Here is a 23,770-nt window from a genome sequence, read left to right on the forward strand (position 1 = left end):
TTCAGCATATATTACTTTATTTTATCACAAATGGAAATGGAAGATCATTGCTGTAGGTCATCCAGATAATCCATGAATGCAGAACATTTGCATAATGCACAAAGTATACATACTGAAGAGTAGACTGAGAATGCAGAATGCTGTTCAAACTAGCATCTTTCTTTCTTGATTATAATCGGTATTCGGATGGCCATTTTAATGATATACTTGTTTTTCTACTTCTGATGTTACTTGAGCTCACTGCATGTGTCCACACGGAACCCCAAGCATGTGAATGTGCACTCCCAGGAAAGAAGAGGAGACAACTCTCTCAAGTCTCAGCCCAAATGAGCAGGGCTGAGCGGCCTTATCTGCCCACTAACAGATCTTGTCGAGCGACATTACTGTACATATGGTCAGCCTGTCCTGAGGCTAGGCATGCTTTGCGTGTGTGGAGGCAGACAAGCATATCTAGAGCTGTCATCTTACTGTGGAAGTCAAGCTGGAGACTCACACACACACACACAAACATGTATTCACATACAACACACAAAGCTCATATAAGATGATTTCTACTGACAGGAACAGACATCCCAGCTGGCCTTGAAATTTGTCTTGAGTAAATGCTCAGACATGCCAGGCAGCCTGCATGCATCTCTCTCACTAAAAGCTGCAGGAACGCCCAAACGCTGGCAACCTCAGCTTCAGTGAGCAAGCACACGTAGCACATACTTACCATTCAGATTGAAGTCTGGAAAGGAAGTTGATGTTGTTTACTATTGCTATCTAACTTAACTGGCTGAAAAGAGAGACTTGCAGACATCAGAGATTTGAGTAACTGGGTCATTTGGTAAATGGTATTTTGCGTTTATTGCGATGAACTGCAGGGAGTGTAGAGCATTATTATCCTGCTATGAATGTATCATATCACTTTTATAAGGTGGCATTAATATTTATATGGTAGCTATGCATGTAAGCTGAATGTCCTCACCATTATTTATGACTCATAGATTATTGTTATTATTATTATTCAGTATGGTTTTGCTTAAAGGGGAATGAACAGTTCTTTATGTGAAATAATCTATTATCAAATGACAGATATATATTATTCATGTCTGTTTTATTCCTGTTCTGTGATTCAACTGTAGTCTGACACTGTATACTGTCCTGGCACCCAGAATATATATTAATATATATTACTTTTTTTTTTTTTTTTTTGTTTAAGTATAAAACAATAAAGCACTAATGAAACAATTCAAGACCCTTGGCCAGTAGTGAGATTTTACATTCATGAATCGGTTTTTAATTATTATTATTAAACATGTCTTTTGTAACATTGACATAAAATTTTTAAAAGATGTATATTTACACTAGTATTCTTGACGATTAGCAATTCTTTTATCACATAATGCACAAAATATTAGTTCTTTTTTAGTTTTTCTCTATTAGTTTTATTTTTTATTAACTTTTACAAACAACTTGTAATACAAAAGTGTTCAAAAGTTTGGAATCTCTGTTTCTTTATTTAAAAAAAAAAAAAAAAAAAAAAGTATCTTTGAAAAGCATCAGAATCATCTTTAAAATTCATGTGCATAGAGATTTCAGATAAAACAGATGTTTTGTACACAAGGACAAAAGTGAACCGCCGAGCCCCCGAGTATCTGTTGTTCCAGAGAAGTCCGTCTCCAAACACCTTTTGGAATCCGCTGAACTTGTCCCAACTTCTTTCAGGATTTGACTTACTTTCTGTCTGTTGCTTGCACAAAAATAGACCAAAAACTCTCACTCAGACAGACTTGTGATGGTATGCTTGGGTCTTGTGGGGATAAAGTGAATCATGATTTGTATTTTATTTATTTATTTTTTGCTTGAAGTTGGAGGGTTTCTATCTCAGACAAATCTTTAAACTTAAAGATAGGAGAGAGTGGAGAGAATCAGATCCCATTGGAGAACTATAACCCCCCACCCCCGACTGACACTTCCAGATAATATAAGGTGCAATAACAGAAAAAGTATCAGAAATATGTACACTTCCGTGTGTGCGCGTGTGTGTGTATGTGCATGCATGCTTTATCTTAACTGAAATCAGTGCTATAGCCAGGATCCATCCTCTTGCTGTAGAGGTTGTTTTTGGTGGTGGGGTGGACGGCTCTACAATGTGTATGTAATTGTGTGTCTCTATCTCAGAGAAGCAGAGGAGAGAACAAATAGCACAGATGTATCAGTCTGTCTGGACATACACCGCAGGTCAACAGCGGATGAATTTCACTAGACCTCAGATTGTCTGATTTATACCGCAAGAGGAGCTTGGGTCTTGATTAGTTTCAGACGGCACACTTACAATCTGTCTGCTTTTTAATGTAGCTGTTCACACAATATTTTTGTCTTAGATTTTACACTGGACATAAGTGCCAACAATGTAATTATACTGTACTTTTTTTTTTTTCTTCAGTTAATTTCATCTTCCTTGTTGGTTTTGTTTTCGGCAGCCACATAAAACATAGTGTGGTCAACACAAACCAAGTTGGTCCTCATTGCAAATGATATTCGCTATGTAACTATATTTAAGTATCTATTTTAAGTTTTAATGTTTAATAATGATAAAAACTATTTAGTAATAATAAGAATTATTATTATATATTAATTAGATGTTGAATAATAATAGTTAAATAATATATAAAATAATATTTATATGAACAACACATAAATAAATATAATTATTATATGAAATATATTAACAATAAACAATAGTCAATTTAATAAAATACATATAATCTTTTTTTAATTATTATTTGAGTATGTTTTGAAAAAGAAACTACTATTCTAAGAGAAAATTTAGCTTTTTCTTTCTATGCATAAGCAAAGGTCATGAGATTACAAGCACACATCAATTTTCCATTTTGATCAGTTCACCAAAAAAACAAAGTTGTGTGTATAATGGTAATGGTATAATGAAAACTTCAGAGGAAGAACAAGCCGCTGGATTTGCTGTAATTTGCACGTCTCGCATCTCTGAAAGATATCGAGTGTTTTAAAGCCTGATTGGTGAAGTCAAATGGTTTTATGCTGTCGTCTTTCTTCATAGAGACAAAAGAGATATATAAAGTAATATGCTCAGTAGTCTTTTTGTGGGGTGGCCGTTGGGAGGGGTTGTGGTTTTTTCTTTCTGTCATTTACTTGCCATCTCTTTTTCTTGCCTTTCTTCTGTTTTTCTTTGTTCTCCACTGTTTATGTGCTTTGAGCTGCCAACCATTGTGTTTCCCTCGCTCTCTCTCTGTTACACGACGTCAGTGTGTTTATCAGTGTTTGTACAGACCTATGGCCTCTTGCTTCTCAAACCCAGGAGCAACACACACACAGTGCCGCAGTCTTTGTCTGACTGCTGTGAAAGTCCGATGGCTCAGGAATACTAATCCCACTCACATGTCATTTGGACGGACCAGAGGAGCAGCTAATGGGGCAGGCGAGATGAGGAGGAGACACTGTCGATGGCTGTGTGGCAGTGTGTGTGAGTGGCAGAGTCCTCCCAGCCACAGAGATAAAGATTAGCAAAGGCCGAGCTGAACACAGAGGTAAGTGTCTGCCGCAATAGCCCCAATCACATTGTGAAAGGCTCTTCACTCAAAAGCACTGTGTCCTCCACAGGTCCATTTACTGCACATGGCACTGCACATCATCCCGCTACTGCTGCCAGTGAAAAACAGGTAATTCTTCACTACTCTTTATTAATATTTATGCATTCATATCCCTCCAAAATTGTTAGACCTCAATTTGGAATGCTTTTCTCTGTTTCGTTCTCCCAATTTCAGCCACATGACCTCCAAAACTCTGACTTTTGGTTTAGCCTTTTTCTGGCGCTGTCACAGAGACATGAATTTACGTGATATCTGACAGTTTGCAGTATAATTGATAAAAAATAATTGTTAATAATAAAGTGTTTTAAATAATTGTTTAATGTCAAGTCACCTTTATTTATATAGCGCTTTATACGATGTCAAAGCAGCTTTACAGTGTCAAACAGGAAAATAGTTTGTCAATAATGCAAGAGGACAATAACAAAGTCAATTTTTGAGTTAAGGTCATTGATGATTCAGGGATGTCATCATCCAGTTCAGTTAAAGCACATTTACATCAAAGCTCAACAAGCCTGGAATATCCAAGAGCAAAACATGCATCAGATCACTGCAGTGACAAAACCTTCTTTGTTGCATTAAGACCATAAAATGTGCCAAAATTAATTGTATTATTACAAATTCTGTTTTATATATTAAATCATATATATATTTTATTAATCACTAAGAATGAAACCAGTAAGATAAAGACATATAACTTCAATAACTTTTGATGAATTGTACTGTGTAGTATAGATTTTTTCCCCTTAAGAGCAAACTGAATGTTTTGATTGTGATTAAATATTTGAATCAGTTGACAGGCCTTAAATATGCACAGTGTCATAACAAATGCATCATAGGCCTCAAAGCAGGCTGAGAATTTGGCAAACATGTTACATTCTTTGTGTGCTGCATGCATACACATATATCGATGCGTTTTCTGTGCAGCAGCTGATTTTGCCTGGATTTGGATGTGTGCTGGCCATCTGTTTACTGGTAATTAAGCATTTAACTTTTGGCAGGAAAAGCATGAATATCATCACTGTGTTGTCTTTTCTGGGGTTGAATAGGTAGATTTGTTTGGAGGTAATGATACTTCCCAATTTGTGGTGTGCTGGTAAGTTTAATCATTTGTCTCTGGGTTTCTTTCTTTCTGGTCTTTTTTTGTGCCTGTGTTCATTCCTCTATAATCGTTTTCTGGCCAAGTGGAACCATTCCCCATTGGGAGGGCTTCCAGAGAAGGTAGAATCCAACCCCTTAATCTGCCACATTATTGAATTAAAGGCTTACCAGCGCAGTGTAACCATGTCAATTATTCTTTTCTTTTTTTCCAATGGTGTGTTCATTCCCATTTTCAATTAAGGTAGATCGGTTGCATAAAACAAATAACGAAGGAAGCTGATAGAAGTGTACAGGCACTCAGGGGACAAAAGCGGAAAAAAGATGCGGAAAAGAGGCAGCAGCCGCACATGTGTGAATGGAAGGATTACACAGATCACAGGTCTTTTGTCTTTATTTTTCTGAGTGGTTCCTCTGGTGGAGAGCAGAATGAGTTCGTTTGCTTCAGCTTAAAGGAGTCTGGAGATGGAAGTCTGTGAGCGGAGAGCTTTGATGTTGGTCTTTTGCTGGCGTTTAACAGTTGCTGTTCATTTAGGCAAGAATGCAACACTATCTTGTAGGTTCTTTACTTTTTATTTTCTGAGCTAAACGGCAGTGTCCGATTACTATGATAAGTTTGTGAAAAGTGAGTTCTCAACAGTTTCCTACAATCCCCCTTGTAGCAATGTCAGTGCTTTGATTATTTCACATGCAAAGACCTTTATGTACATCTTATGAAGCTAAAACAGCCATCACATCAAAGCCCTGAGTATTAAGATTGACATGCATGCAGCGCAACAGCATCTGGCAGCTATTTACAGCTCTTAAGCATCACTGACATGAGATGAGGTTTTCATCCATCAAAGTTGTTCTAGAGAAAATCAGTGTAAACATCCAGAGGTGCTTGATGAGAGAATGAGAAAGTATATATTTGTGCATGGCTTCTTGCAAACATTTCAGCTTGTATTAATTATCCATATCTCATACATCGTAATGTATAATTTTCAATGGTCCTCATTAGCTTGGAGCCCGTGGCTGCAGGCCTTGATAAATTCACAACTCTCTGCATTTGTTATTTCAACATTTGCTTAGATCCAATACTGAAAATGCATGGTCATGAATATTTGTGGTCACTGACTGCTCAAAGTGTCTCTTGGGGAAGATAATGGTGCCTAACTTGTTTTTGTTTTACAGGACAGACTGTTGTCTATGTATATTCAGCATATATTTTGCATGAGCTGCAAATCTGCACATTTCAAGATTTACTCATGCCATGATATACTGCAACTGTTCAAAAGTTTGTTGTCGGTAAGATCTTGTTCTTGAAAAAAGTCTCTTGTTCACCACGGCTGCATTTATTGGAGCACAAATACAGTAAAACAGTAATATAACTGTGTTCTTCTAATGTATATGTATGTAAAATGTAATTTATTCCTGTGATGCAAAGCTCAGCATCATTACTCCAGTATTCAGATGATCGTTCAGAAATCATTCTAATATGCTGATTTGCTGCTCAAGTAACATGTCTTATTATCAATGTTGTTGTAAATCGGTGTTGCACAGAGGTACGTATTTTTATGAGACCAGGTTGCAATGTTGAAATCAGTTGTGCTGCTTAATATTTTTCATGGAAACCATGATACATTTTTGCAGAATTCTTTTGAATAGAAATGTAAAAAACTAAAAAAAAAAACTAAAAAAAAAAAAAAAAATTGTCAATACTGTTACTTTTGATCAATTTAACGCATCACTGCGGAATAAAAATAAAAAATTTCTTGAATAAAAAAAAATCCTAGCTGCACACTTTTGAATATTCGCATTGTATTAACCTAGCAGTAACCCCACAATAGTAAAAAAAAAAAAAAAAACCTACTCAATACTATGAAAACACATCTTTTAAATCAATGCGCACAATGGTTGAATTTCTACATTGTGAGGAAAACCCCTTATTCCACTGGCGTTTTATTCAGCTGACTACAGTAACCAAGCAATTTAGCGAGACTGAGGAGTCTATTATTTCACACCTTGCGCTGCTGTTTTTCAGACTCTGAGATTTTCTTTGGTAATATCCAAGATTTTTCTAACTTTTCTGGTCTTATTTGCAAGTATTTAATGGGCCGTAATGAATTATGATCACAGGAGGTTCTCAGAGTCAAAGTTTTTGTGCTCTCCCCCTTGGTTTTTCTAATCACACTTCCTTAAATGTCATCTAGACCTTAATATCAGACTTCATCCCTGCCAGCATCCGCTGCTGCCCTAGCAAGTTTACAGCAGACAGTGTATGCTGAATCAACTTTCTGCTTTTCTTTTTCTTCCCTCCTTTCACTTGAAGGCCTCATTAAAGAAAAGAAAAGAAAGAAAGAAAGAAAGAAAGAAAAATCTGAAAGCGATGTTAATAGAAAGCCATGGTTTGGGGAGAGAGAGAGGGTGATTTGAGTTGATTCATGTCTCGCTGGAAGACTGAGGTCTTTTGCTGGGCTGCTCTTTCTGTGGCAGTGACTGATTTAGATTACTTCTGCTCTCCTCAGGCCTTCCACTTTGGGCAGAGTGAGACCTCAATGGCACGATCAGGGGATGGAGAGTGGAAGTGTGATGAGAGAGGAGGAGTAAGAGAGAAAGATAAATGGGCTTAATGGACTATCATGAATGCAGTGGGCGGAGTCATGCCAGGTATTTTTTATTTCCACATTCTTTCTCTTGTGTTTTCTTATCATTTTCCCCCTACTACTTATGATTCTTTCTCTCTATCCCATCTCCCTTCTCTTTATTTCCTGTTTTTGCTTGTACATTCCATTGGGTACTATTCACAAATGCTTTTTGCATTTTAGAGACATTAATATGCCAAGCATGTGTGACTAATATTGGTACCTGAGATCTTGAGAAAATGCTTAAAAAATCCCTTAATCACAAATGCCTGACACACACACACACACACAAACAATCATTTAGGCCTCTACATGTTAAGTGTAGTTCTATTGATCTTTCTTTTCCTACAATGGTATTATCCCACTTTTTTCTCTCAGTGTCACTCATTCCACCCCCTCTGAATGATCTCTGACCTGTCCTTGACTGGAATTGAATCCCTGCTCTGGTAGGTGATGATTCTTGCACCAACCACAAATTACTGAAGCATCTGACTCTATGTCCCCTACACAAATAAAAACCTGCATTAAAGGCTCATTTCTCAGCCGTGGACACACTCACCCTGACCCTCAGTTCCACTCAGCTGTCATTCACCCGTTTCCTCTGAGCTCCCCTATAGCCTTCAGCTACGATGACAAGAGATCACTCCATCAAAGAGAAGGACCTGAAAGGACACACTTGGGGCACACAGAAAAAATGTTTGGGATATTGAAGAACTGAAGAAGGCTTTATGTGTTGTCACATAGGCCATAGAACACAGAAGACCTGACATTGCACACTTATTATGCATATTGATATTGTAAAGCATAACCAACGTAACAGTGCTCAAAAGATTATTATTTATCCAGTGAAAGTCATACACAGACAGTTCACAGGCAAATCCTTTTGAATAATAACTGTTTCTTATAATTTCCAGTAGTGAATTTACAATAAGTCTATAGGGTGGTACTTAGGCATTGCATTGGGATAAAATACACTTGTTTCGAAAGCTGTACTGACTGTGAAGCATTAACAATAAACATTTTAACTTGAACATGGTAAAGTCATTTACTAAGCATGTCTGTGCAAATAAATGTTCAATATTTTACCTCAAACAGTTTAAACAAAAGGAAAAAATTAGGACAGTGTGACCATATTAAACTTTCGCATTCTAGATGTGCAAACTAATAATTACCTAAAGTTTATCTGCCTGCTTAAATGAGAATTTTACATGTCAACACTTTTTGTACAGGGGAAAAAAAATAATACATAAATACACCATCTTTTCAGTTTGGGTTTGGTAATATATATATATATATTTTTAAAAACTTTACTTTTGAAGAAGTCTCTTATGCTCACCAAGGCTTCATTTGTTTGATTAACAATTTATAAATGTCTCTACTGTCTTTTTACATTAATTTAATGCATCCTTGCTGTATAAATGTATTTATTAAAGACAATTCTTACCACCCCTAAACCTTTAGAGTAAATTAAAAAAATAATGCTTTTCTGCTTTTGAAACCTTAAAATAGCTTGCCCCGAGACTTCCACTGAAAGTGCTTTACTGTAAAAGAGTAAATTGTGTTAAAAAAAAAAAAAAAAAAAAGGTGGATCAAATTATTATCTGTGGTAACGACAGCATGTAACAGAGCTCAATTTATTGACCTTAAACAGCATTTTTCTGGTGCTATAAATACCAAGGTCTTGGCTTTGACTCCCAGGGAACATGCTTATAGGCAAAATGTAGCGTTTACCTGGAATACAGTAAGTCTCTTTGGATAACACAACTCCCTAATGCCTAAATGTAATGCAAGTTGTAGTAGAGTTATGTAGTATTGGCCACCGAAAACAATCTCTCACCTTGAGGAGAGGATCTTCAGACTTTAAAGCACACTATTCTGAACATTCATAACAGGCCAATGGGCCGTTGATTTCACTGAGTGCCAGTGTTATTGCATTACAGTGACACCTGGAGCTGCCGCATGCCTCCCACTCTATCTCCACCTCACCAGTGCTCCATCCTGGCATGTTCCATTAAGTTGCCATGGTGATTAATGAGGTACCGCAGGGGCCGGTGTTGCTTCTATAACCATAGTGGTGCTGTCCACAGGACCGAGTGCTATAATTCTGCCTTCTCTATAGCAGCTGGCAGAGCTTCTCCCCACCCTCTCCTTCCCAACAGATCATCTGCTGACCATTAAACCAGCCTGAGCCATGCCAAATACCACCGCTGATTCTTCAGGGCAGTGACGGACATTGAGTGAAAACAATTACACAGATCTGCACCCTGGGGGAGTGTGGGTAATATCCAGGCAGTGTTGAGCGAAGAGGTGGAAGTGATTGGTTGAGTTTGATATGATGAAGTCATCATGGCTTTCTGTCGGGGTCAGCACTCTTTTGTAGAGTGATAACACCCATGAAAAAATAATAATAATAATAATAACATAAAACAAGTTTATAGCTCACTGAATGAAATTTATTATATTATATTATATTATATTATATTATATTATATTATATTATAGTACGGAAAAATAAATAGATAATATAATAAATGCTACAGTTCAAAAGTTTGGGATTAGTATGAAATTTTCCCCCCTCTTATTCTCATTAAGGGTGCATAAACATTGTCTTTACTGTAAAAAAGAGACAAAAACTTACTGACCGTGGATAAATTATTTATACAATATTATTTTATTTAATGCAATTCTATTATTGTTGTTGTTGTTTTCTCTAATTTCAGTGTTTCAACGATTACCTTTATGTATGTGTGAGCTATTTTTGTCTTGAGATTGTTTCATAACCTTTTTGTGTGTGTGTGTGTGTATGTGTGTGTGTGTGATCAGTTGTAGGTACTCATCAGCGAGTGATAATTCAACAGTAAAGGCTGCCACAGAAAATGACCGTTTATGAGTCCAAAACAGGGGGAGTCACTGTTTAATATTTCATATTCATTAACATTTGGAAGAAACTGTGATTTAAAAGGGGGAAAATCAAGTATGAGATTCTTTGGCAAATGTTAAAATGGTCCAGGATTAAGCTGCTGTTAATTATTTATGAACATGAATTTCACGATTATGGGTCTGACTGACGCACTGCATTGAGCAGCTCCAATTGAACACACAATCAGTGGATTTGAAATATGTCTCTGTTTCTCCAAGCTAAGTGTTAAGGCATGAATCATTAAATATTTGCTGCATTAATTATTCAGATACGCCAATTCTTATTAGAAAATAGGGTGAAGAAACTAAAAGTGTGTTAAAATAAGACAGAAACATCATCTTGTCTAAGGGTCTGGATGAAGTTATTTGCTCTGGAGATGTGTGTGTTCAGACTGTTTTGCTCCATGTGCTGAATCAGAGTCTTATGGAAAGTGTGACCTGCTGCAGGGTGGGATGGCTTCCTTGTTTTATCTTTCATTTTCTCAGCATCCTTCCGTTAAAAGCCTCTAAAGAATGAACTTTATGAACTTCTTACATTTTAGTTTGCAGCAGTAATGCTCTTAACAAAACAGAATCACCATGAGGTACTGTAATATGTTTGTTCAGCAAGGATTTTTTTTTTTTAAATTAGTATTGTAATGTATTTTGTTCATTAATTAGTTGATTGTACATTGATTTTTAATTTTATAATTTAACTTCCAAGCAAGGTTTTGTTAAGCCAACCAGTTTAAATTGATAAAAATTTATTTTCCTGTTACTGTGTCTAAACCCTCCTCTGACCAATGCACAATTATTCACTGAAACTCAATAGTTTTGGATCCTGCAGCTTAAATGTTGTGCACATTTCTTACAGTCTTTTTGCATAAGCATGATATTAGTCAGAGGTGAACTGAGCTGATCTTACCTTATGAAATCCCCTTCATTACCATTATATTAAGCACTGGGCCATTCACCAAAGTTTAGAGAGGCCATAATGTTCTGTCCTCGTGTTTGCCACTGATTAAGGTTTTGATTGAGTGATTAAAAGCTTTCCTGTGGTTCTCCCTCCTGCTGACCTCTTGCTGTGGCGCTCTTGCTCAGAAATCATTTAAATTTTCTCTAACTGTCAAGAGAGGCCCACTCGTTGCATCAAGCCTCTTTCCTGAATGGCTGCACACATTAGCATAGCGCACATAACGAGCACTCTGACCCGAGATGCACCCAAAAGGGGCTTTTAACGGTTAAGGCTTCACCTTTTATCCATAGAGAAGCTTGTAGTGCTAAACTAAACCACCCTGACCACTTTAACAGTTAAGTCACTCTGAAGTGGCGATAAGGGCCGAGCATTACATAAATTGTTAAAAGTGCTCTGGGTGAAGCACGGATATTTGTGTGCATGTGGAAAAAATGGGTGGATCAGGTGGTGTAATTGATAAAAAATAAAAATAAAAAATTACAGAGGTGAAATTGCATTTTATGGCAAACAGCGTTGCTACGCTGGTTCTCATTACACTGTCACAGATGTGTAACACAGGGGCAGCTTTTGTGAGTTTCGGATGCATTGTGGTGTAAACAAAGACATCTGTTCAGTGTTTAGATTTGTATGCTGAAAAAAAGCCTGAAAAAGCAGGCTGGTAATACAGGAACAACAGTATATTGATTAATCCATGACACTTGGTGAATGTGTCACTAGATGTGCTTCTGTTGTGTTATGTAAACTGTTATATTTTAGGGTGCTATAGTTGAATTCAATAAGATTTTAAAGTGAAATTAGGACCGTGTCCTAACTAGGTTTGAACCAGTTTCCACACAATCACAGCCAAACAGAGCAAATCTGATGTTTAATGCAGCAAATGGATATGCGCTTTTGTTCTTACAAGAATAGTTCACCTGAAAATGAAAATTAGCTGAAACGGTTGAATTCTGATGACTGGTGAGCAAGTAATGTAATCCTAAATTTCTACAAATCTGTCCCTATTAAGAAACAAACTCATCTACATCTTGGATGGCCTTAGGGTACATTTTCAGTTTTGGGTGAATTATTCCTTTAAAATGCAGAGAAACACATTTCGAGTAAGTTGTTAGTATCAAGTAACTTACATTTTAGACACAATATGGCAGGTGCTTACGTTATCTTACTTTTTCCCTCTGCCAAACCAAATTAATTCTAAAGATCTGGTCACATTAGTGAAATTTTGTTGGGGGTAAAAAAAAGTCCATTGTCTGTTGTCAGTCGTGTAGTGATGTACGAAGCACTTTCGAACCAAGCAGCTTTTGGTCATCATGGCAAATTCACATGCCCAATGTGAAATCTGTGTTGGGAAGACTTTAGCACTCACACGAAACTGGATTTTGCCCATGAGAAAAATAGCTGAACAATGTCAATTCCAAACAAAGCTACAGCATAAGAAAATGTGCCGTCACATTGTTGTTTTGCAGCTGAAAACAGTCATTTCAATAGGAATCCACTATACACAACTCATTTATTGCTTGTGCTACTGACAGTTATTTGCTTTTGCATGTAAGTCATGGACATAAATGCATGTAAAATATCACATAGTTGTACCTCTCACTAATTTGCCCTGCAGTGAACCCAGAGGCAGTGGATAACATGCCTCTTTCTCTGCGCTCTTGTCTTGTGAATGAATTTTAATGGAATGTGTGACTAGGAAGCAGTGTGGCGATGGTCTGTGGATATGAATTACAAACATTTGACATTGTATTACACGCAATGTCTGTGACCTTCCGTGCATATTAAAATACACCTGCAGTGCTTAACCATGTGAATAATAATTATGACAGTTATGTAAGCTGAAATAAGGAGATAATTACTTTAGTGTTTTTTATTTAGACAGAGCAATATGTTTAGATGCATTTTTTTCTGATTGGTGTAAGGTTACATAGATCCTTGTTATCAAGTCATGATCTAACAACTGTGTAGCAGATTCATATGTATTGCTTTATGTGATCTGGAATGCATAGGCTAACCTTACTTGATATATTTACACCTCTCATTCTTTCTTTATTTCTCTGCATGTGGATTTACTGAGGGCATGTGAGAGGTCAGAGTAAGACACCATAATAAAGGAGATGAATAATAGAACTGATGGCTGCCGGTCAGGAGGGCAGGCCGGGCTATTTTCTTGCCTCTCATCGTCAGTCTCTCGAGCCAACACATGACCAGGGTGGTGCCAAAGTTATATACTAGATGATTTATTAATTTCATGAATAATTGACTAACCTTTTCTCATCTGTCTTTCTTTTGAGAGGCACCAGAGGTTATGCGAACAACCTTTAAGTGCAGATCCTCTGACTCCAGAGAAGCGGTCGCCCCTGCAGACATCAGATGTGAGGAAACAGTCAGATAACAGCGATTCAGCCTGTTAGGAACCTCCCGAATGCGTTCCAGCAGATTGTGGTCAGATAAACAGTTCTCAGGGCAAAACTTCAAGCAGGTAAACCAGATAAAAACTAAATGAAAGAATCAGTGCTGATAACCACTCACAAGCATTTAAAAAGCAACTTAAAAGAGCAGTTCACTCAAATTCTGCCATTGTTGTTGGCTTTACACAACATAATTGAATGTATGCGAATGAGATTTCATTTTGCAGAAACTGCATTTTGTCTTATTACACAGTGTTCTGTCTTTTTCAACGTTGTAAAGCTGTTTGAGTATTTTTAAGTTGCGTATCGAAGGCCTGTATCAGCACCTCAGCCTCCATCACCCTGTTACAGAGCACGCTCCTCGACGACCTCCTGAGGAGAGAAAAGAGGCGAGGAGATGGGTTACTGCTTACACCTCCCAGTATGGAGGCTGTTCTCTCAGTCTCTCCATCCCGGCATTGTTTTCAATTTAGTTGTCTCCGTTCCTCAACGCGGCAGGCAGACATGCTCTCCAGGGCAAGTAAGCTCACATTACGTCTTGCTTTTCAAGATCTTCCCCTGGTTTCATGTTCTGTTAAGCCACAGGTAAATGCTCGACACACCGCCGGGGTCCTCGGCAGAACGGCTGACCAGAGGAACAGCGCCCTAGCAGTTAAACATAGGGATTCACACTTGTCTGGTTCTGAGCTCGCTTCCAATCTGGGTTTTGGATACAAGTCAAAGATAACAGCTGTACACGTTGAGGGATCAGTGAACCCAGCTGACTCCCTGGCAGCCGGAACAACGGCAGGAACCAGCTCATAATTAGACACGTTTTGGGTCATCTTGAGGAGAAACGGAGAGAAGAGAGACATGCAGGGAGAATAAGAGGCAAGTATGTATATAAGAATAGATGCACACTACTGCTCAGTTTCATAGCATGAAGAGCCCAAGCTGTCCTATTTGTGAAATTGGTGCCAATGTCAAGAAAAATCAGCTTTAAGGAAACATACTCATATGCAGGTGTGCATAATATTTTTTTTTATTTTTTTTTTTTACTTTTTTATACCACAATAGGAAAGAAAAGATCTGTCACTGCTCCCGTAACATCATGACTTCAGTGTAATTGTTTAACTACCTACAGTAATAAAGATTACCTTCAAGCTTTCACTTGCCATGACAAGTTGTCCTGAAAGAAAAAAATGACTGAATAAAATGACTCCTTATGCTAATATTTACTAAAGCGGTCCTATGCAATGATGAGAATGCAGCATTAAAGGGGACATCAGATGCCCATTTTCCACAAGTTGATATGATTCTTTAGGGTCTTCATGAAGGGTGTGTAACTTACTTTGGTTAAAATTGGTCATTTAAAACAACACCTTTTTACCCAAAAATAGCTCCGTTCACAATGACCCATTTGGGTGCATGTCTCTGTAAATGATTATGAGCTACTGTTCACCAGCCCATAACAAACTGGCCATGTGTTTTCTTTTCAGCTTTTCTGAGCTGGCAGACACACCAGAAACCTAACTAAATGCAAGGAGAAAAAAAAAAAAAAAAAGAGCAAAAAAACCAACGCATGTCCTCTTTAAGGTCGAATTTATTTGTATTTCAGTTTTAGTTGTATTTATTTCAGTATTTCAGCTTGTTTGGTTGAATTTTGATACCAAGGCAACTTTTTTTTTACTATATGTAAAAATGTGTGTGTATAAAGTTTTGATTTTCATGTTATATTTGTATTTTTTTTTATTTATTATTATTTACTTCATTTTAATTAACAAAAATATATTTGTTAGAAGTTTTATTATTGGTAACCAATTAATTATGAACATATGCATTAACATATGAAATATTGTAAAATCTGTCTAAAATCTGTCTTCATACACTATAGCATACTGCACATACTGCATATAGCCTTATGGTCAGGACTTCTCTCTTCATGTGCGTGCACACACACACACACACACACAGCTGTCCACTAAAAAGCCACACAATACCTTGACATTTCAGGCCTTAGGCAGAACAGCACCAAGACAACAGTGTATATTTTTTACTTTTGCTTTACATTCTCTCCCTCTCTGTCTTGTCCTCTCTCTTTCTCTTGTTATCTGCATGGCCTCAGGTAGAACAGATGCTCTAGTGACCTGTTTGAACAGTTCACCACAGCACTGTCTGTGCACTAAGTCACCAAACCCCTGAAGCTAAAAGAACAACATAAGAACAACGGCAGAACAAGAACAGGGGGATTGATGGAATATGAGGCTACGGGTCTTTGTAAATTCAGAAGTGTGTGTCAGAGAGAATGCTGCTTTTTACCATAACATACACAGGCAAGAGACTTTACTGTAATGGCTTTACATTTCATTATACATGCAAATGTAGTGAATGAAATTAGTTGGAGACTATAAATAGAATTATTGCATAATTGTTTTGATTGCTCACACGCAGTAATTAGTTAGGGCAACCTTAACTTTTGTGGTTGGTTGCCAGGGCATTTCTATGCAGTTGTTAAAGTGTTTTTAGCATGTTATGTGGTTGTTAAGGTGTACTGGATGGTTGAAGCCTTTTCTGAGATGTAGATGAGTTCTTATTTGGAAAAGATTTGGAGAAATTTACATTACATCACTTGCTCACCAATGGAGCGAGCAATTGAGAGGCCAAACAGCTGATAAAAACATCACAATAATGCATGCAACAGTAATCAATGCAACTCCAGTCCACCAATTAATGGCTTGTGAAGTGAAAAGGTGCATGTTTGTAAGAAACAAATCCATCAAGGTATTTTAGCTTTAAACTCGGGCCAAATTACGAGTCAATAATTCATAAAAATGCTTCCTCCAGTGAAAAAGTCCATCCCCTGTTGTCCTCTTAAATCAAAACCCACCAAAATATATTTAAGAACTATTTTTGATTGTTTTTACCAGCTGTTTGGACTCTCATTCTGACGGCACACATTCACTGCAGAGCATCCAATGGTGAGCAAGTGATGTAATGCTAATTTTCTGTAAATCTGTTCAGATGAAGAAAAAAAACATCTTGGAAGGTCTGAGAGTGATTACATTTTAAGAAAAAATATTTTTTATGGGGGTGAGCTATTCTTTTAATCACAAAAGTCAAAAGAGTTCATATAATATTCTGATCACTAGAAATGTCTTGAGGCCCTTTCTTAAATATAAGTCTTGAAGATTTCTTTCCTCCTCTATTTTGTCATCCACCAGGTGAATTTGTATGCTTTGAGGGAATTATTTACATCCATACCACAGCTAGTTATATGCTGAAGTTTAATACTTTGTATAATTATACTAATGCTTTGTGTTTTATATTATTTGGGTTTGCAAATTAGTGTCAGAATGAATGCTAGTCAAAAGAGCCACATTAATGGCTTTGCAGTGTGTTACACATGCAAATGTAGTGAATCTTTTTACTCTGGGGCTATGGAAAGAATTATGTACTTCATTGTTTTGATTGCTCAGGCACAATTAGCAATCACCTCTGATCAGTGGAAGAAACCTTAACTGTATAAGTACCAATTGACATTGCATTATTTATTGTAATGTTGCATAAGAAGATATAACATGTTGCATTTAATCAAATATTTTTAGCAGGGAGAGGAAAGACAGTCCTGCTAATTTGCAAGTTCATGCTTAATTAGTTTTTTTTTTCTTCTTCTTCTTCTTCTGTGTGTGGATGCATCAGCAGTGACCTCCTCCTCCTCCTCTTCTTCTTCAAAGCAACACTTTTTAAATTATGCAGGCAGACTGGTGTGGGCTTACCTGCCCTGAGGAGCAGCAATATTTCATACAAGAGGAAGCTTGTCAACAGCAGCAGGTTACAAGAAAGCCGAGGCGCTCTTGATGGGGAAAAAAATAAATAGAAAGAGCAAATGTTAATGAAAGAAGGCGACATTTGCTCCTTTGCTCATTCCATGTGAATACATGATTTATAGGGCTTTATTGGTTTTAATATGGGAACCTTGAAGAACTACTTCATTCATTTAGACATTTATGCTCTGGATGTATGAACTCACTCTGTCACAATTACATATGACAGTTCACTTGTTTGCTCTTTTTTTACATCTTGTATGCAATGATTGTTACGGTATACCTTAAACACACTTAATCATACATTATTTGTGGTGGTTTTTTATGGCAAGCATCAATATTACTATTGTTAATACTTGGTTTAGGGTTATTACAAAACACAGTCTAAGCATTTTTTCAAAGCATAGTTTGTGGTAATGGCATAACCGACTACAGAGGGACGGTAAAACTCCAATAGGTCTGACATTGAAGGAGGAACCATAGAGATCATATATCTTAGGGGTCTGGGCTCTTTTAGGCAAGTAAGCAACCATTCAGAACAACCATATAGCAGGGTTATTATAGTTTTGAATTTTTCATTTACATGTTTTATTTTATCACTCTATTATTGTTAGTGTTTTTTTTATTTTATAGATTTATTTTTTTTATTTTAGATTTAATATTTTAGGGCTTCCAAACTTAATGCTGGTTTTGTTTAAAAGATGTTTATATATATATATATATATATATATATATATATATATATATAATTATATATATATATATATATATATATATATGACATATGACAGAAAATTACAAAATGTTTAAACGCTTACTGATACACCGGAAGGAAACACGATGCATTAAGAGTCAGGAAGATGTGTAAATTTTTCTTAATTTGCCTAAATATCATATATTTTTTTAAATAAATGGACACAATTGGTTCAAATACGCAAATTATGCTGAAAAACCAAAGAATTTGTGGGAGTTGAAGGATTTTTCTGATGAACAGCAGGCAGTTTAACTCTTCAGGACAAACAAGGGACTCATGAACAACTATCACAAAACAATGCAAACAACAACAACAACAAAAAAAAAAACTGTTGTAGATCATCCAACTAACAGCATAGTATTAAGAATCAAGTGCATGTAAACTTTTGAATGGGGTAATTTTTATTAATTCAAGTATTATTTTCTTTTGTGTACTATATGTAAATGTCTTTCATGTGAAATATCTTATTCACATCAGTACTTAATAAAAAATAACATGCATTTTGTATGATCCCTCTTATGGTAAAATAATTAACCTTTTTCAGATGCTGCAAAGTGTATGTAAAATTTTGACCACAACTGTGTGTGTGCATATAGATATAAATGTATAGATATATATGGACCACAAAATCAGTCTTAAGTGTTAATTTTCCGAAATTGAGATTTATGCATCATCTGAAAGCTAAACAAATAAGCTTCCCATTGATTATATGGTTTGTTAGGATAGGACAATATTTGGCCGAGATACAACTATTTGAATATTCGGAATCTGAGGGTGCAAAATACAATGTATTTTTGGCTATTGCTACAAATATACTCCAGTGACTTAAGACTGGTTTTGTGGTCCAGGGTCACATATTGATATCAGCAACCAAAAAGCAATGCTCTGGCAACCACCCACAATACCCTTGTTTTGTGGTGAGAGAGCAAGCACCTTTTTTTCTTTTTATAGTTAAATATATCCTGTGTTCCACACAAACTGTTATCCTCTGGAATAACATCTAATGTCCCTTTGAGTCCTGCCATGTCACCCTGACAACCTGCATCACTCCATTCTACACTCCATTTGAATCTAACCCACAGGACTGAATCTTTCTCTCTGCGTCTGTCTCTATCTGAAACCCTCATACCTTCCTTCTCTCTCTACCCCAATTTTTTTTTTTTTTTTTTTTTTTTTTTTTTTTGCATATTGTGTTGCTTCTTTTGAATTCATGTGTGTTTAGGACAGATGTTTCTGAGCCATGCGCAGACTGATGTTGACTAAAGTGTCAACTGTAACATCTGGACATGTGTGAAGACACCTGTTTGTGCACGTGGGACTGGGAGATACTTATATAGATTCTCTTTGTTGAATCACACACAATCTCTCTATTCATAAGTGAATGAGTGGACGGAGAAGAACAAGCTCTGCATGTATATGGCCACACACTTTCCGGGATTCATTCCACTCTTAATGAAACACTTGGCGACAGCTCTAGCGTACAGCTATCTCTCAGGAGGATCTAGCTGTAAAGTCACTTCCTGATCTAAATGTATTATTGATTTGACAATCGTACCATTTCCAAACACCTTATCTACTCTGAAGATATTTCTCTGGGAAATGTGATCAGTTGCGGTTTGTTTACCTTTTTATGCTTTTTCTGTCATTTTTCCAAATCACTAACCCTAAATTCAACAAAAGAAGTGAAAGGTTGGTTAAATACAGTATTTATTTGTAGGTACCATCCTGGCCTGAAGCTACATCCCATTTCATACCTGCTGCTGGCCTCATACTAAAGAGAGGCAGTGTTCAAATAATCCATCAGGGATTAAATAGGATCACCAGTGGGTACGGTAATCACATCCTACCCGGCTAAATAGTAATCAATACCTCCGACCTCTCTGCTCGATCAGTGTGGAGCAAAGACCTAGCGGAAAGCTCTTCTCTAATTCAGCCCTTTATTGTTTTCGATGTGAGACAATGGATTCGTTGTGGCAGGTGGAGGACAGTATGCCTTTTCAAGTGGTGCTAGAGAAGGAGAGGCAAAGGGATAGGAATATAAAAAGGAAGTGGCAAGTTCGGATGGAAATTACCAGGCAGACACTAATGGAGAAGTTGTTGCTTTTGGTGTAAGATAGATTTAAAATGCATTTTTCATGCTGGCACTGCATGAGTTCCTTCCGTGAATTACTGTCCTCTGTGCATCTGATGTGAATTGCTCCCGGTGGTGTTTCAAAGGTCAGATAAGTGTGAAAGCATATGCAGATTCAGGGGAGATTACTGTGAAAGAGGTTTTGTTGTGCTGTTGTATGTTACACCTCTTTGTAGCTCTTTAAATGTACAGTGGCTCTGATGTAGGCCAGTGCCCTTGTTAAGTACATGCTAACTAGAACTTGTTTGTACTCACAAATATTCATTATTCCGGCACAAAAGAATAACTTGATAGAATCTTGTGCATTAGCATATATATATTCACTGCTTCACAGCTTGAGTTTGTTGTACTGAATAATAGCTTTGTGCTCACGTATATTCATTATCTTTCATGATATTTAAACATATATTGAGAGGTAGTCTGTGTGAATCAGATTTGTGCTGTATGTTATGACATTGGTTTGAGTACGTTTATTTGTATTTATTTAAATTTCATTTTGTTTCCTTTTTTTTGTGTGTACTCACAGGTACAGTAGAAAAATGACATTAACTGATGGTGGAAAAGAAAATGATGTGAACCAGACATTGCTGCACTTGGATAATTTAATTTAATTTATCTAGTTTAATATTAACAATTAAAAAAGGACTAGAATCGTTATTCATAGATACAGTAGAGAGAAAGCATAAAATTAAGTGAGGCAGACCTTAATGTAGGTGATTAAATTACCTTAATTCATATTAATAAACTAATAAACATCATATTAATAATAACTAAAAACAGTTTCTATTTAAATTGTATTACTTATTCATCATTCCATTAAAATTACTATATTAATTAATAATTTTATTTTAACATATTTATTTAATATTTAGTTATAATATTTTCTGTATTTTATAATTAATTAAACTATAAAACTATCAATTAATATTTATATCATACCAAGACCAAAACCAAACCCCAAGACCCATACCCATACCTATACATACAAAACCAACACCCACAATTTACATTCATTTGCAAAAAAAAAAAAAATATTTCAGTTATACGTGAACCAGAATTTATTTTGTTTAATAATATTTAAGTATTTTATAAATAGATTGAATTTATTTAAATAGTGATATAATTTTTATTTGTAATTTTCTTTTGTTGATTTATGGCTACAGTAGAAACCAAATCATGAAACGATGGCATCATAAATATTCTCTTTTATTTTAATATTCATAACATTATTTTGATCCAACAGCCAGACTGTCCATTTATAAAAAAAAAAAAAAAAAAAACCAAACCTCAAGGCTCAGACCCATACCTTGACCTATTGATCCAACAGCCAGACTGTCCATTTATAAAAAAAAAAAAAAAAAAAAAAAAAAAATAGAAAAGAAGAGAATGCTGTATCTATTGCAGCTACTTTCCATTCAGATCCAATGAAGTCTTGGATTGGATTCTTCTGTAAGATAATTGTCACCTTATGTTGGAAATAGACTGCCATTTGGTCTGAGACCATAAAACCATTCAGATCTTCTGGACTGAGACTCACAAGGTCAAGATCCTGATACTGACCCGCTATCAAAACAGAAAAGTAAATCTGATCACCTTTGGTTGCATATTTACTTGTTTTACCCTTCAGTCTAGGTCAAGGTGTCCAGGCAGGCCTTTCTCAAAAGCATCCAACAGAGAGACAGATGAATGTTCAATGCAATATGAGCACGTTATACATTTGCCAGTATACCCCAGGGTGTCTGTCTCTCCTAGCTGAGTATTTTTGGATGTCCTCTGCATTTCATATATCTTTGGCTGGAAGTCCAAAAGACGTTGCTGAAAGGGGTTCATTTGGCCGTAACCGTTATCCCCCATCAAAAATCAATAGGTTATTTTGAGGCCAACTCAGATCTGAAATGAACTGGGAAGTTGCAGCACTCCTCAAAGTGAATTGTCTCAGATCGATAGCGTCATGAATTATGCAAGTACATTTCATACAGTACAACCCAACAGCTTCCTCAAAGATTTCACCAAAACCAGGCTTTCCTTTCTTCAGGGTTGGCACACATAATGGCTGGTGTATAAATAGATTGAACGTCAAAGAATGATCTCAAAGGATGCATCAGTCCTCTTGCAAAGTGACCTGTGACCTTGTTTGCAACCAGATTAGACCTTACAATAGGAGTTTATTGATGGGGAAGGATGTTGACAGCATCCACTTCCTGTTGTCTGCTTGCTGTTCTATTGTCAGTCCTCCTTGACTTTATGTGGTCTTCCGTTGAGGAAATGGTAATTTCAGATATCCTTTGCAGTGCATCTTATGATTGGCTAGAAAGAAGTCTTTAATGCTCACCAAAAATACAAGAAAAACAGTAATATTGCAAAATATTATTACCATTTGAAATAATGGATTTCTATTTGAATATATTTTCATATTTAATTTTTTCCTGTGATTTTCAGCGGCCATTACTCCAGTTTTCAGTGTAACATGATCCTTCAGAAATCATTCTAATATGCTGATTTGGTGCTCAGGGAGCATTCCTCTTATAAAAGTCAAAAAAAGTTAAGCCCTAATAATTAAAGTTTATTTTTTATTAACCTTTTTTATTTTCAGGATTTGTTGAAAGTTCAAAAGAACAACATTTATTTGAATTATATTTTTTGGTAACAGTGTAAAGGTCTTTACTCTTTGAAAAAAATTTACGCATTCATGCTAAATAAAAGTATTAGTTAAAAACCTGACTCTTGAACTGAGTGTGAATGGTCTTTTTGACTTATTTTTAATTAATTTACACATGTATTTCACTTAATTATTTTATATTTTTAATTTTACTTTATTATTTAATTTTAGTATATTATTTAGGTTGTAATTTTTTAAAACGTAATTTAATGCATTTTTATGTAATATAAACTCTTAGGAACAATATATGAATAGCTTTTATTGAGCACAGTCATGCCTAATGTTTAATGCTTTATGTCTGCTTAAAACTCTGCTTTTAACCTCTGCTATAGACATTCTTCTGCTTTGCAGTTCAAATTTAATATTGTGCAGCCAGATCATTTTGATGAAAGCTAGGTATCGTTATCAATGCTCTCCAGTCTGAAAAGTCTTTTGATAGAGTACATAGGCCTTTTTAAGATGCAGGACCCACAAGCCATCTTTTTAACATGCAAGACACAGCTGTATATCTTTTAAACATGCACGGCACATGCATCTCTTTTAACGATTCAAGGCACATGGGTGTCTTTTGAAATATTTTCTGGAATCACAGATGGGCCGGTCAGCTGTGTCTCCTTCATTCGTCTGCCTTTGCTCCATGACTTCATCGGACCATGCAAAGGCTGTTCAGTCTACTTCCTCGCCTCATTTTAGGGCATACACTCAACAGCGAGCAATGCTACGCCGCACTGCGTCTGAAATGATGTCTCAAGTATCTGATTGCTTCATCCCCCTGCTTCCATCACAACTTTCAAGCTTACTCAAAGTG

The 23,770-nt window shown here is 36.3% G+C and overlaps 2 long non-coding RNA genes across 4 annotated transcripts; both read left to right on the forward strand.

The window, feature by feature from the left end:
- The first annotated feature begins 2,960 nt into the window (after positions 1-2,960).
- Positions 2,961-8,568, forward strand: LOC109101354. Of its 2 annotated transcripts, XR_006161141.1 has the most exons (5): positions 2,961-3,551; positions 3,625-3,683; positions 5,883-5,996; positions 7,217-7,358; positions 7,712-8,568. It is a non-coding gene; the product is annotated as an uncharacterized LOC109101354 (long non-coding RNA). The 2 variants fall into 2 exon arrangements; XR_002019722.2 differs by lacking the exon at positions 5,883-5,996.
- Positions 8,569-9,874: 1,306 nt separating this feature from the next.
- On the forward strand, positions 9,875-15,163 carry LOC122146616. Of its 2 annotated transcripts, none has more exons than XR_006161143.1 (3): positions 9,875-13,686; positions 13,967-14,135; positions 14,201-15,163. It is a non-coding gene; the product is annotated as an uncharacterized LOC122146616 (long non-coding RNA). The 2 variants fall into 2 exon arrangements; XR_006161142.1 differs by having other exon boundaries at positions 9,875-13,416; positions 13,501-13,686; positions 13,967-15,163.
- Positions 15,164-23,770: the final 8,607 nt, after the last annotated feature.

This window comes from Cyprinus carpio, chromosome A11, assembly GCF_018340385.1.
Source record: "Cyprinus carpio isolate SPL01 chromosome A11, ASM1834038v1, whole genome shotgun sequence".
Taxonomy (NCBI): domain Eukaryota; kingdom Metazoa; phylum Chordata; class Actinopteri; order Cypriniformes; family Cyprinidae; genus Cyprinus; species Cyprinus carpio.